The 15,523-nt window shown below is 48.2% G+C and overlaps 1 long non-coding RNA gene across 1 annotated transcript; it reads right to left on the bottom strand.

Moving 5' to 3' along the window:
- Positions 1 to 3,800: 3,800 nt before the first annotated feature.
- LOC310917882 lies at positions 3,801 to 6,534 on the bottom strand. The gene is made up of 2 exons (XR_014591513.1): positions 6,273 to 6,534; positions 3,801 to 4,399 (listed from the first exon to the last, which is right to left on the bottom strand). It is a non-coding gene; the product is annotated as an uncharacterized lncRNA (long non-coding RNA).
- Positions 6,535 to 15,523: the final 8,989 nt, after the last annotated feature.

Below are 15,523 nucleotides of genomic sequence, written 5' to 3'. Positions count from 1 at the left end.
AACACCCACATGTGCCAAGGCAGGAAAGAACCACCCCATTGTGTCCAAGGAACAGCAACTAGGCCAGGATTTAAGTTTTAATGGAACTTATGTAATTAAAAACACACTCAGTTGAACTTGAAAACGAGATGAATCAAGGCAATTAAACACTTTACAAGTTTTCCTGGGAATTCCCAGAATTCTGTGGATATGGTGCTGACACATTCCTGATTTACCAACCTTAACTGGGGAAATTCCCTTGGAAATGTCCCCTAAGAATTAGCAAAATTCCAATTAGGATAGAAAATAGGGAAAAAAAATATAGCCTTACTAAAATCAGAGAGAGGAAAAACATCAAATAAAAGGAAGGAATAATATCCAACTCCCAGCTTGCCTGCAAAACAAGCTCAGGAATTTCTAACATGGAAAACTTTTGGAACAGCCAGGAAGTCTGTGGAAGTCTATGGAATGATGATTTCAAATCTGCTTCCTCTGCTCTGATTTTCAAGGGAAGAGGGAGTTAAACATGCCAATGTACTCCTATTCCAGAAGGATCTCTCATTTGTGGGAGTAACAATCCAAAGAAACTCCAATCTTACTTGGATTTGACAGATGAAACTCCCAGCAGAGATGGGAAGTTTCAGTGGAACCAAAGAGCCACAAATCCTGGAATAACAAAATTCAACTCAGCAAAAGTCAGGAATTCTATTTACAAATCCATGGAGGAGGAGGAGGAGGATGACACCAGGAACACAAACCAGCTGAAAGCAACGATTTACAGTAAAGGGCAGGAAATCAAACTGACAGTCTCTGGTTATGCTCAGGCATTTCTCCAGGAGTCAGAGGGAAAAGTGGGAACCTTGGACTGGGATAAGGCCTTCCAGTGCCTCCACTTCCCACTGGCTCTCTCCTTTTTTGCCAACTACCTGCAAGAGGAAAAACAGCAGGAATAAAGTTTCAAACAGGAGGTCCTTGGTTCAGGCAGACTGAAGTGCAGCTCCCAGGGAGCGAGTCCAGGCTGTGCCCAGGGGAGCTCCGGGAATCTGGGATTGCCCGTGGGATTAAAGGGCTGGAAAAGCAGGACCCACCTGCCGGGTTTAGTGCTGGGACACAGCAAGGCCTCGGCTCAGGGGCAGCAGTTGGAGCTGGGACTGCAGGAGAACACCCCAAAGCCAGGTCAAACATCCAGCATGACACGCAGCACGCTCCAGGAGAAACTCAGGTGGGAGAGGCCCCCAGATGCTCCGTGTTCCTTCTCCTCGGCAGCTTTGCCAGGGCCTCCCTCAGAATGCTGACCTCACCCTGCAGCTCCTAAAAAATAGGAGAACTTATGGGAATCACCCAGCAATCCATGGATTTCCAGTTATTAAGAACCAAAGCAGCCGCCTCTCAGTGGTGTCCCCAAGGCCCAGCAGTGCCCAGCACCTCTGACTGGAATTTGAGGGGTCCCAGCACAGCCCCAGAGCAGCAGAAAAACCCACCTCCAGACTCACCAGAGAGATGACAGGAGGGCCCTCCCTGCGATGCCTGCTGAGCCAAGTGGAGCTGGCAGGGTGACCCGTGGACATTCTGCGTTCACCTTTCAACAGAGTCAATGTGGAAACAGAACAAATCTCTCTCGGTGTCGAGATCCCTTCAGGTGCACCTGGAGATGCTGCAGTGTCCTTCAGCAGCCAGAGCAGAACAGGGTTTCTACTGTGCTGTAAGTGAGAAATACAATTGAATCAGAAGAAAATAAAAGGAAGCACCTCTCCCCCTGCTTTTTATATTAAAAAAGTCATGCATCAGAATTTTTTTAACCTATCATTCTTGCTTTACACTGTGTAAATTACAAGCACTCAACTTCCAGCCTGAAATTGCAACAGCCCCTCAGGCTGACTGATCTCAGTAAGACCACCAGAATCACTGAATTGTGGAAGGGAAAGCTCATCCCATTCCAGCCCCACCCAGGGCACGGACACCTTCCACCAGATCCAGGGGCAGCCACAGCTTCTCTGGGGAACCTGTGCCAGGGCCCCGCCGCCCTCACAGGGAACAATTCCTTCCTGATATTTAATCTAAACCGGCCTCCCTTCATCCTGATGAAGCCGTTCCCCTTGTCCATCACTGCGTGTCCTTGTGAGAAATCCCTCTCCATGAGGCCATAAGCGGCTGGCACAGACCCCCCCAAATCGATGTTCCGGGGGCCCTCGGGGCCACACGAGCACTCCAGGCCCTTTACCGGCTTCTCCTGCCGCCTTCCCTGGGAACCCCCGGCTCGGCTCCAGCTCCGGGCACAGCGCCAGCGTGTCCCGCCCGCCCGCCGGGGGATCGGCAGCGGCCCCGACACCGCCCTGAATGGCCGGCCGAGGAAGCGGCAGTGAGGGCGGACACCGGTCCGGGGCCACCCTGGAACTGCCCTCAGCGCGTTCGGTTCGGCTGAGGGGGGGCGACGTTCGGGGAAAGTCGGACGTGTTCGGCTGTTCGGGGAGACCCGGCTATTTTCGGCTGTTCGGCTAAACTCGGTCATTTCCGTTTGCAGTCGGCTCTTTTCGGCTGTTCGGCAACTCTCGGTCATTTTCGTCACACCTCGCCTTTTTTGGTGGCAGAGAGTATTACGTCACTTTCGCCCCGCCCCGCCGCCATCTTTAGAAGGTCTAGAGCAGCGAGCCGAGCCGCCATCTTGGTTGTGGCGCCCCTTAAGGCCCCCCCATAGGTGTCTAACACAGGCGCCTGACTAAAATGAGTAACCCGAATCCGCCGGCGGCGTGGCTGAACCCACAGCCCGTGTCCCTACACCTGGAGACGTCACAGAAAACTGTCGTCGGGCGGCGCCGTGGTCGGGATTTTTGTGCAGGCAGTCAACTAGACACACATGGTGGTCCTCATTTTTTCCCGGGCTTTTCGCCGCCATTTTTAGAAGGTCAAGCACCCCGAGTCGCGCCGCCATCTTGGTTGTGGCACCCTCCACAAATGTCCCCCTTGGCTGCTCGCACAAGCACCTGACAACATCACCTGCCCAAACACTGCCATGGCGCCGCTCAGCCCCCATCCCGTGTCCACGCACCTGCGTATGCCGCGGAAAAACCGCTCCCGGGCCGCTCCCTGGTCCAGGTTGAGCGCAGGCAGCCGGCTGCCACGTGCCCTGGGTCCCCTCTTTTTTTTTCCCGCCCTTTTGGCCGTGATCTTTCGGTCCTCGGGCGGCAGCACTGCCCGTGAGCTCAGAGAACGGGGCTGCTGCTCACCTCGGGTGCCGGCACGGGGGAGAATTGCAGTACCGCTGTATGTCCACAGGATGGCAGCACTGCCGCACAGCTCTCGGGACCGGCACGGGGGACAGTTGCAGTACCGATCTTTATCCACAGGATGGCAGCATTGCCTTACAGATCGGCTCGGGGGGAGCTGCAGTACCGATCTTTATCCACAGGATGGCATCATTGCCTTACAGATCGGCTCGGGGGAGAGCTGCAGTACCGCTCTGTGTCTACATGGTGGCTGCACTGCCGCAGGGAGCGGAGGCAAAAAAGAACGTGGCCAAAATTCCCCTTCCAAACATCCCCGAAAATAAATGCCCCAAAAGACCCCCAACCACAACAACTACGAGAACCCAGCCACCAACCAAGCAAAAACCAAAAAAGCCTTCAGTTTAGGCTGTACTTCAAAATTTCTTCTATTTCTTATTGTGATATATCTAATAACCATTACAATTTATCTATTATATCATGTACATTATATTAACTATATTTTACATATTATAATATATGGAACAAGTAATATTATACTGTATCAATAGTGTATATATTGCTATTATCTATCATATTTTATAGTTCTATTTTTGTTACTTATATTTTTCTTATTTTTTTGTATTTGTATTTTTTCAATTCGTATTTACTTCTTGACATTTTTACCGATATTTTAAACTATATGAATCCATTAACCTAACACATCAGAACGACAGTTATTTAGAATTGAATGACCCTAGTTTTCTAAGGGGTAAATATTTAACCTTTTTTAAAATAATAGGGGCATATTTTCTCTTTCTGTGTGCTTTTGGGGAAGGAAGGTTGTTTGGGGGGGGGTTTGTTTTGGGGTTTTTTTTGTTTCCTTAGTTTTGGATGTCTTTGCTAATAAACAAGGAGGTTCAAAGAGTTACAAAATAAAATGTCTATATTATTTTATCTCTGCCTCTGAAATACACCTCGACATGAAGTTACTGCTGGTAATACTGAGCATGGGGAGAATGAGACCTGAAAGGAAAAAACAGGCACCACGGTGTTATCAGGTTTTTTAATTTAGCAGAAAATACAGAGGATTTTGCCTAACTGCACTCTCAATTCTATCCACACGTCCAGCAAACCGCGAGGTCAATTTTCAACTTCTTCCTTGCTGACAGACAACCTTCCACGTACTCGGGGGAAACAAGAGGGTGGATTTAATCCATCTGCATCTGAAACAAAGTCAGGACAACAGTCAAAATGCTGCAGGAGAACTTGACAGCTGCAGACACTTTGTGTCCATCTAGGGATACCCTCTACAGGCCAACTACACCCCACATGACAAATTCCAAGATCCCAGGACTTCTCCCATTCCCCCTACACTCAGACAAGCAACAAGGCAGAGCAGCTCCAGGCCAAACACACCAACACCCGTGACACAGGACAGGACAAAAGGGGGAACACAACAGGGACAGAAATATCTCAGCAAGAAGAATGACCCTGAGGACCGAGACAACTCGCAATGAGATAACCGAGGTAAGACCCATGGGGAGCTGACCAGGCTCAGAGAACCCTGCAGGAAGAAGATGCCAACGGGATCACTGATTCCAAGAAAAGCAGAGATGGATGCCCGAGAATCCTACGGTCAGAATCCTGTACCTGTCTCTGCATTCTGACAAGACCTAATCCACCAGAATGGATGGTGGCAGTGCACAGCTGTGGATACAGCTCAGAACAAGACCTGGAAAGGCATCAGCCTGGACACTTGTGAAGAGAGATGGATTCTGAGGAGCCTCTGAGCTCCCGAGTCAAGGGTTTGATGCCTGGCCTGGTATCAGCACCAGGAAAAGCGAGATTTTAAGAACAATGCCTGGGGTCTCCAAAAGACCCCTTGAAGGGTTAAGGCAAAAGACACACAAAACAAAACACACAAAGACACAGAAAGCACAACAGACAAGTGACAGGACATGCCCTGGGACTGCTCTGCCCTGCACACCTCAGCACTGTGAGACCTTCCCTCTATGTGCCCTAAAGGGGTCACATCTTGGACATCCCCATCTCCAAACCTGATTTAAAACATCCTCCTGGTGACCCCTGACCCCACATCCCACTTTCATTCCCTCTGTGGCTCCCAGCCCTCCACTTATCTCTGGGACATCTGGGGATGCCAATCCATGTCAAAAGCCAAAGAAGGTGCCTCTCCCTCGGGGAAATTCCTGCTGTCACTGGGCTGGTGTCTCTCCGTCAGCTACAATAAAGAAAAGCAAATGTGACCGTGTGATCTCAGCAGCACATGGGCCAAAAACCAGCAATTCTGCTACTCACCACCTCCTAAGCACACCCAGGTCCTCGGGCCCTGTGCTCCAGCTCTGCTCAGACACCAACATTGGGGTGTGCCTGGGTTAAGAGCAGACAAGGTGATGTGGCACTGCTGAAACTTGAGCAGAGCCTCCCTCCTCCTCCCTGACACACCTCAACTCCTCGGCTGTTACCAAAGCCCACCTGGATGGCCCCTTCAAATGGAGAAGGTCAAGGCTTCACCACAGAGTCCTGTAATGCTCCCCAAGGGCTCATGAATGAGGCAGACTGGGACAGCAGTCCAGTTGGTGAGAGGGGAGTTCAGTGCAGTGCAAGTGGATTGCCTAAAACACACAATAAAGGAGGCTTAGGGTTGCACCAGCAAGTGAAACTCCAGCAGAAGCAACTGCTTCTGTCCACCCATCACTGCTCACCTCGTCCACTTCACCTTGACTGCAGAGATCCAGCCTTACCTCCTAAAAACAAAGAACAGTGCTGTAACATGGCCACCATTTACACTCCCCTGCAAACACAAACAGTGACTGACCTTCTCAGGGGAGCCCCCTCACCCGGGATGGGGCACTCTGCCATGGATGTAATCCATCTGCATCTGAAAGAAAGTCAGGACAAAAGTCAAAGTGCTGCAGGAGAACTCAACAGCTCCAGACACTTTGTGTCACCCTCTCTCTTTTTACTCCTGAGGGGTCCATCCCACTGGGGCCCTCTCCTCTCTAAGGTAACTTTAAATTGCCTCCTGGGACTGAAAAGGTTTTTCCCCTTCTCCCAACCACCAGCCCCAACACTCAGCTTTTGGAATACGAGCAGACAAAATCCCTCCTCGACAGAAATGAACGTGTTGGCTCCGTGGATTTGAAGATGTTCTCTGCTCCCACCTCGGTGCTGCCATATCCAAACTCCAGCTGTGCACCTCCTCACACTACCTGGGACCACAGAACAGAAAATGTGACTATTCCCCTCCAGAAGAGTCACCCCCAGGGCTCCTCTGCACCCCTGTCCCGGCTCCCCCTCAGATCTCCCCCCACTCCAGAGGCTGCCCAGAGTGAACCCAGCAAAAGGAAAAGGGACACACTGAGCACAGCACTCACCTGTGGGCCACCTGCCCAAGTGCCAACTCACCCCCTCCCTCTATTCCTTGGCACACCTGGGGCAGCAGCAGCACCTGCAAAGAAACAAAAAAGGAAAAATCATGCTGAGTTCCTGTGAAACAGCAACATCCCCGCTCTGACTGAAGCGCAGCACAAGTGAACCTTAATGTTGCACCCATCTACCCTCCTCTGGCATCCTGGGCCAGCACATCTGCCAAAGGGACCACCTAAAATAAAATAAAACAGAACAGAGAATGCTTAGAGTAGAACCAGCAAGTGAGACTTGAGCAACAGCAACTGCTTCTGTCCACCCATCACTGCTCACCTTGTCCACTTCACCTTGACTGCACAGATCCAACTTTGCCTCCTAAAAACAAAGACAAAGAACAGTGCTGTAACATGGCCACCATTTACACTCCCCTGCAAACACAAACAGTGACTGACCGTCTCAGGGGAGCCCCCACACCCAGGATGGGGCACTCTGCCATGGATTTAATCCATCTGCACCTGAAACAAAGTCAGGACAACAGTCAAAGTGCTGCAGGAGAACTTGACAGCTGCAGACACTTTGTGTCCATCTAGGGATACCCTCTACAGTCCAACTACACCCCACATGACAAATTTCAAGTCCCCAGGACTTCTCCCATTCCCCCTACACTCAGACAAGCAACAAGGCAGAGCAGCTCCAGGCCAAACACACCAACACCCGTGACACAGGACAGGACAAAAGGGGAGACACAACAGGGACAGAAATATCTCAGCAAGAAGAATGACCCTGAGGACCGAGAGAACTCGCAATGAGATGACCGAGGTAAGACTCATGGGGAGCTGACCGGGCTCAGAGAACCCTGCAGGAAGAAGATGCCAACGGGATCACTGATTCCAAGAAAAGCAGAGATGGATGCCCGAGAATCCTACGGTCAGAATCCTGTACCTGTCTCTGCATTCTGACAAGACCTAATCCACCAGAATGGATGGTGGCAGTGCACAGCTGTGGATACAGCTCAGAACAAGACCTGGAAAGGCACCAGCCTGGACACTTGTGAAGAGAGACGGATTCTGAGGGGCCTCTGAGCTCCTGAGTCAAGGGTTTGATGCCTGGCCTGGTATCAGCACCAGGAATAGGGAGATGTTAAGAACGATGCCTGGGGTCTCCAAAAGACCCCTTGAAGGGTTAAGGCAAAAGACACACAAAACAAAACACACAACAGACACAGAGTGCACAACAGACAAGTGACACGACGTGCCCTGGGACTGCTCTGCCCTGCACACCTCAGCACTGTGAGACCTTCCCTTTACGTGCCCTAAAGGGGTCACATCTTGGACATCCCCATCTCCAAACCCGACTCAAAAATCCCTCACGGTGACCCATGACCCCACACCCCACTTTCATCCCCTCTGTGGCTTTTAGCCCTTCACTTATCTCTGGGATGTCCAGGGATGAGAATCCACATCAGGTGCCAAAGAAGGCCACCTCTCCCTCGGGGAAATTCCTGCTGTTACTGGGCTGTTGCCTCTTAGTCAGGTGCCATGAAGAAAACCAAACATCCAGGGATGATCTCAGCAGGGCTGTTGGCTGGTCAGTGAGGACATCTCAGTGTGAGACAACTGGACCACCTGAAACACACAAACAATAAGGGAGGCTTAGAGTTGCACCAGAAACACCACGACCCTGACCACACAAATATATCAATTTTAGGAATTGCAAACAAAAGTCCAGCAAAAAAAAAGCCAACTCTTATTACTCGTAGTCCATTTTCTAAATATAATAAAAATAACCCCATGTCCATTCCCTTCAAAAAACCTCCAAAATACACACCCAGAACCCCCCCAATTTAAAGACCTGCCTCTAACCAAGTAAGAACCATAAACCCCACGTCTTTTAAACTATAAATTCATTAAGCTAACACATCAAAACCACAGAATTTTAAATCCTTAGTCCACACTAATACACCAATCCCATCACTATATACAAAATCAAAACCTATTTTCTATTTCTACTAACAAAACAAGAAAGTCACAACTTTTAACTGCAATAAAACCTAAAAACACCTAATTAGAAGTAAAATTATCCCATTATAACTAACTCAAAACCCCAAACACTCCAAAACAAGTACTTGAAGTGCCAAAAACCATCAAATAGTTAAAATAACTCCTTCACAAATGCCTTCTGTACCTTTCAGATTGATTTGGAGAGCAAAGCAAGGAAAGAAAAAGCACACAGCTTGTTTTAAGAGAACAGTGGTCACTCCTCTGCATTCCCTCTCTCCAGTGTATTCAGCTGAGGCACAGACAGACTGCAGCACACAGATCTGATGGCTCTTTGTTAGTTGTTAGTTTTAGGGCAGAGAAGTTCCCTGCACTGATTTTTTTTCCCCTTTTTCTCCAGGCTCATTAAACCTGCTGCAGACTGAAAAACCCAGAGAAGCACCGAGAGCTGCACCTGCAGCCCAGGAGGCCTGGACCTCGGCATTTTATCAATGCTGAAAGAGCTGACAAGAGACCAAAGGAGCTACAACCCACAGCAAGGACATTCTGAATTTACCATCTCGCCACAGAATAACAGAAAGTTTTATTATTTTATGTCATTCACTCTTTATGCTTGTCAGCACTTTGTTAAAAAGTTTTTCCCATTTTTCTCCAAAGAAGTTCTTTCCCAAACCAATTTAAAAGAGAGACCATTTTAGTTTACTCTCTAAAAAAAACCCATTCAAAAGTTTCCTCTCAGGTTTATCCTAAACCACAACAACAAACAATTCAATCCATAGAAATAAAAGTAGCACAAATATACTTAAATTAACAGCACCAAAAACAATTATTCCTAACTCAATGAACTCTTAATTCCTCAAAACCATCAAAACAAACAAACCACCTATAAATACACACAAAACCAAAAGATCCATTAGACTACAAACAATATCTCCTAAATTATCCAAAACTATAAAATGTATACTGTAGTCAAGCATGCTAAATAAACAAACCCCTATAACACAATAAAAAATCATTTAATTGTAAATATTAAGAAACCCTAAAAAATGAACTACATCACACCATCTCAAACCCACTAAAACAAACACTAGATGCTCCCTATGATAAAAGCCACCACTAAATAAATAAAAGCCTCCCCTATACCTCACACCACAGCCAATTACACCACTGTAAACCTTAGACAATAAACCCTGGAAAAACACAATATCCCCCAAAAATAATTCAACAACAAAACTCAGTTCAAAAATACTCTGACCAACGTGAACTATGAAACCAAACATGAATTAAATACACCACATATCCCCCATCACACCACCTACAAACAGAATAAAGCTACACAATAAATCACTAAAAACCACCAAACAGAAAAAACCAGCTCTACCCAACCTGGATCCCTCCATACAACACACAAAACCCCAATAACACATTTCAGAAGTCTCTCAAAAAAGCTACTTAAATTAGTTCTACCTCAAATACAAACAAACCCACACATAAAGTTACCTTTGCTCAAAAATCAAATTATATATAACAAATAATACCAAAAAAAGTCACACAAAACACTACGCACCACCTAAGAAAATCATATTGAATAAAGGCCACACAGAATTGCCACTATTCATTTAAATTCCAGGTGAAAAGAAAATCCCTCCACTTTAAACACAGACAACAACAGAAAAAAGGAGTTTCTTCAATCAATTTGAACTCCTTTTGTCTCCATAACTCCTTTTTCGTCTGGGAGCACCGGGGAGGGTTTATTAAGATGAAGCTGAAAAGGAAAAAAAAGTCCCCTCTATAAACCCACACTGGTTGACCGTGTGCTGTTGCTCAGTATAAAGGTTTGATCCCCATCGCCTCCCAAGTAACGCTCCAAACCCACGTGCTCCCCACGACCCACAGCCAGGACCTCAGCGTGACCTCCTCACTCCCCACGGCTGGATACCAAAATGAGCTGGGGCTGCCCTCTTAACCTGGAACCGCCCCATCATTATCCATCACAGCTCCACCTGGGGCTGCTCTCTCCCCTCCCCATCCTGTGGCATCTCTCACCTGCAGCTGCGGCCAGCCCGAGGGTGAGGCAGAGGGGACTTGCTGTTCATTCCCGGGACGGTTCATTGTCTGCACCTGACACGATGGGGCACCGGGCTTCCCTTGCTGTGGATAAGGACCCCTCTTCTCCTGCAGGTGCCCGAGGCTGGAACTAGGATTCCACCCCCGAAAATCCATATGCCTGAGGTTCATAATTCCTAAGGAAATTCCCCAGAAATCTTTACCCTTCATTTACAAATATTCCTTTAGAATCACTCCTGACTTGTCCTTCTGTGGAAGCGTTTTAAAAATTCATTGGAGAGTTCAGGAGCCGAGTTGGCTTGTTTATGACTTGGCTGACAAGCCCAGACAAAACCCAAACACCGAGAACTCCGGCCCTGCCCCGTGAGCTGCCCGGCTCCGCCCCCGGCTCCGCCCCCGGCTCCGCCCCCGGCTCCGCCCCCGGCTCCGCCCCCGGCTCCGCCCCCGGCTCCGCCCCCGGCTCCGCCCCCGGCTCCGCCCCCGGCTCCGCCCCCGGCTCCGCCCCCGGCTCCGCCCCCGGCTCCGCCCCCGGCTCCGCCCCCGGCTCCGCCCCCGGCTCCGCCCCCGGCTCCGCCCCCGGCTCCGCCCCACGCTCCGCCCCACGCTCCGCCCCACGCTCCGCCCCACGCTCCGCCCCACGCTCCGCCCCACGCTCCGCCCCACGCTCCGCCCCACGCTCCGCCCCACGCCCTATCCTGCCCGGGATGGGGGCGGGAACAAACTTCCACATACTGGGGGGAAAAAAAAGAGTAAGGAAAAAAAAAAAGGAACTATGAAAACATGAAAAAAAAAATTATAAAATAAAACAAAATTAAAATTTTTAAAAAACCTCAAAAGTTATTAAAAAGAAAAAAAGAAATTAATAAAATCTAAAATAAATTTAAAATATAATTTAAAAATTTAAAATACAAAATAAATAACATGAATGTAAAAACTGAAATAATATCCATAAATTTAAAAAAAAAATAAAAGTCACTAAGATTTTAAATAGTAATAAAGAAAAAATTTTAAATTTTAAAAATAAATAAAAGACTAAAAATATAAAAATTAAAGAAATAAACCAAAAGCATTTTAAAAAGACAAAACAAAAAATATATTAAAACATTAAACACAATACAATATTTAACATAAAATACAAAAATAAAAATAATAAAAAAAAAAGTAAAATAAAATACAAAATTAAATAAACACAGCCCTTCCCTCATGCCACTGCCTAACACAGGCCCCAGGAGTTTTCTTGATTAGGCAGGGATAGGGAAAACAAACCCAGTGCCTCCCAGAAAATAAGGTTTTCTAGAAAATTCTTGGAAACAAATTCTGTTTTAGCAGGAAGCTCACTTGGGATGAACACCCACATGTGCCAAGGCAGGAAAGAACCACCCCCTTGTGTCCAAGGAACAGCAACTAGGCCAGGATTTAAGTTTTAATGGAACTTATGTAATTAAAAACACACTCAACTGAACTTGAAAACGAGATTAATCAAGGCAATTAAACACCTTACAAGTTTTCCTGGGAATTCCCAGAATTCTGTGGATATGGTGCTGACACATTCTTGATTTACCAACCTTAACTGGGGAAATTTCCTTGGAAATGTCCCCTAAGAATTAGCAAAATTCCAATTAGGATAGAAAATAGGAAAAAAAATATAGCCTTACTAAAATCAGAGAGAGGCTAAACATCAAATAAAAGGAAGGAATAATATCCAACTCCCAGCTTGCCTGCAAAACAAGCTCAGGAATTTCTAACATGGAAAACTTTTGGAACAGCCAGGAAGTCTGTGGAAGTCCATGGAATGATGATTTCAAATCTGCTGCCTCTGCTCTGATTTTCAAGGGAAGAGGGAGTTAAACATGCCAATGTACTCCTATTCCAGAAGGATCTCTCATTTGTGGGAGTAACAATCCAAATAAACTCCAATCTTACTTGGATTTGACAGATGAAACTCCCAGCAGAGATGGGAAGTTTCAGTGGAACCAAAGAGCCACAAATCCTGGAATAACAAAATTCAACTCAGCAAAAGTCAGGAATTCTATTGACAAATCCATGGAGGAGGAGGAGGAGGATGACACCAGGAACACAAACCAGCTGAAAGCAACGATCTACTGTAAAGGGCAGGAAATCAAATGGACACTCTCTGGTTCTGATCAGGCATTTCTCCAGGAGTCAGAGAGAAAAGTGGGAACCCTGCACTGGGATAAGGCTTTCCAGTGCCTCCACTTCCCACTGGCTCTCTCCTTTTTTGCTGACTACCTGCAAGAGGAAAAACAGCAGAAATAAAGTTTCAAACAGGAGGTCCTTGGTTCAGGCAGACTGAAGTGCAGCTCCCAGGGAGCGAGTCCAGGCTGGGCCCAGGGGAGCTCCGGGAATCTGGGATTGCCCGTGGAATTAAAGGGCTGGAAAAGCAGGACCCACCTGCCGGGTTTAGTGCTGGGACACAGCAAGGCCTCGGCTCAGGGGCAGCAGTTGGAGCTGGGACTGCAGGAGAACGCCCCAAAGCCGGGTTAAACATCCAGCATGACACGCAGCACGCTCCGGGAGAAACTCAGGTGGGAGAAGCCCCCGGATGCTCCGTGTTCCTTGTCCTTGGCAGCTTTGCCAGGGCCTCCCTCAGAATACTGACCTCACCCTGCAGCTCCCACAAAATAGGAGAACTTATGGAAATCACCCAGCAATCCATGGATTTCTAGGTATTAAGAACCAAAGCAGCTGCCTCTCAGTGGTGTCCCCAAGGCCCAGCAGTGCCCAGCACCTCTGACTGGAATTTGAGGGGTCCCAGCACAGCCCCAGAGCAGCAGAAAAACTCACCTCCAGACTCACCAGAGAGATGACAGGAGGGCCCTCCCTGTGATGCCTGCTGAGCCAAGTGGAGCTGGCAGGGTGACCCATAGACATTCTGTGTTTACCTTTCAACAGAGTCAATGCGGAAACAGAACAAATCTCTCTCGGTGTCGAGATGCCTTCAGGTGCACCTGGAGATGCTGCAGTGTCCTTCAGCAGCCAAAACAGAACAGGGTTTCTACGGTGCTGTAAGTGAGAAATACAATTGAATCAGAAGAAAATAAAAGGAAGCACCTCTCCCCCTGCTTTTTATATTAAAAAAATCATGCAGTAGAATTTTTTTAAGCGCTCATTCTTGTTTTACACTGTGTAAATTACAAGCACTCAACTTCCAGCCTGAATTTGCAACAGCTCCTCAGGCTGACTGAGGAGCTGTCAGCAAGACCACCAGAATCACTGAATTGTGGAAGGGAAAGCTCATCCCATTCCAGCCCCCACCCAGGGCACGGACACCTTCCACCAGATCCAGGGGCAGCCACAGCTTCTCTGGGGAACCTGTGCCAGGGCCCCGCCGCCCTCCCAGGGAACAATTCCTTCCTGATATTTAATCTAAACTGGCCTCTGAGGCATAAACTGAAAAATCACAACTAATCCTTTATAGTAAATTAAAGAGCATATACAGTATAATAGAATATATTCCAAGTAATATTTTAAAATATATAAGACAGCATTTAGTAATACTGTGCTTATTACTTTTTTGCATATATTTAAACATTACAAATATGAAACCTTCAGCACAATCAGAAAATGAACTACAAGAACTAACCTAAACAACAGAATAACAGCATTAAGAGCACAAGTAAAGAAAACAACACAGACTCTAAAACAATACGTTCTCTTAAAATTGTGCCAAAAAAGCCAAAGCACACGTGAGAAAGATAAAGGTGAAAAAATGAATAAAAAATGACCCCCACCACGGCCTGGAGACCACCACCACTAAACACTGAGCGTGCCCAGAAAAGCATAAAGTGATTACCATATCAAAGGAAAATAAGCAAGATCAAAAAATAAGTATGTATGAAGAAAGTCTGTAAGATATCATGAATATGTAAAACCTCAGAAAATAAGAAAGGGGGCAAATCCCCTGGGGGGTATGCGTGTCTTTGATAAAATTATTCCCCACGTCAATAAATACAAACCGCTCTAACAACTCGGATTAGTTGTGGAGTTCTTTCCGCGTCGTTTCAGCCTCCCTTCATCCTGATGAAGCCGTTCCCCTTGTCCATCTCACGGCGTGTCCTTGTGAGAAATCCCTCTCCATTAGGGCATAAGCGGCTGGCACAGACCCCCCCAAATCAATGTTCTGGGGGCTCTCAGGGCCACACGAGCAATCCGGGCGTTTTACTGGCTGATCCTTGCCACCTTCCCCGGGAACCCCGGGCTCGGCTCCAGCGCCGACAGCGAGTGCTCCAGCTCCGGGCACAGCGCCAGCGTGTCCCGCCCGCCCGCCGGGGGATCGGCAGCGGCCCCGACACCGCCTTGAATGGCCCGCCGAGGAAGCGGCAGTGAGGGCGGACACCGGTCCGGGGCCACCCTGGAACTGCCCTCAGCGCGTTCGGTTCGGCTGAGGGGGGGCGACGTTCGGGGAAAGTCGGACGTGTTCGGCTGTTCGGGGAGACCCGGCTGGGTTCGGCTGTTCGAGGAAACCCGGCGATTTCCGTCAGCCGTCGGCTATTTTCGGCTGTTCGGCTAAACTCGGTCATTTCCGTCAGGCGTCAGCTATTCTCGGCTGTTCGGCAACTCTCGGTCATTTTCGTCACACCTCGCCTTTTTTGGTGGCAGAGAGTATTACGTCACTTTCGCCCCTCCCCGCCGCCATCTTTATAAGGTCAAGAGCAGCGAGCCGAGCCGCCATCTTGGTTGTGGCGCCCCTTAAGGCCCCTATAGATGTCTAACACAAACGCCTGACTAAAACGAGTAATTTCAACCCGCCTGCAGCGCGGCTGAAACCACAGCCCGTGTCTCTACACCTGGAGACGCCACAGAAAATTGTCTCCGGGCGGCGCCGTGGTCGGGATTTTTGTGCAGGCAGTCAACTAGACACACATGGTG

This window comes from Zosterops lateralis (genome assembly GCF_965231275.1).
Source record: "Zosterops lateralis genome assembly, chromosome: 21".
NCBI lineage: Eukaryota > Metazoa > Chordata > Aves > Passeriformes > Zosteropidae > Zosterops > Zosterops lateralis.
The sequence above is the reverse complement of the archived record's forward strand: the minus strand, read 5'-3'. Positions and strand labels throughout refer to the sequence as shown.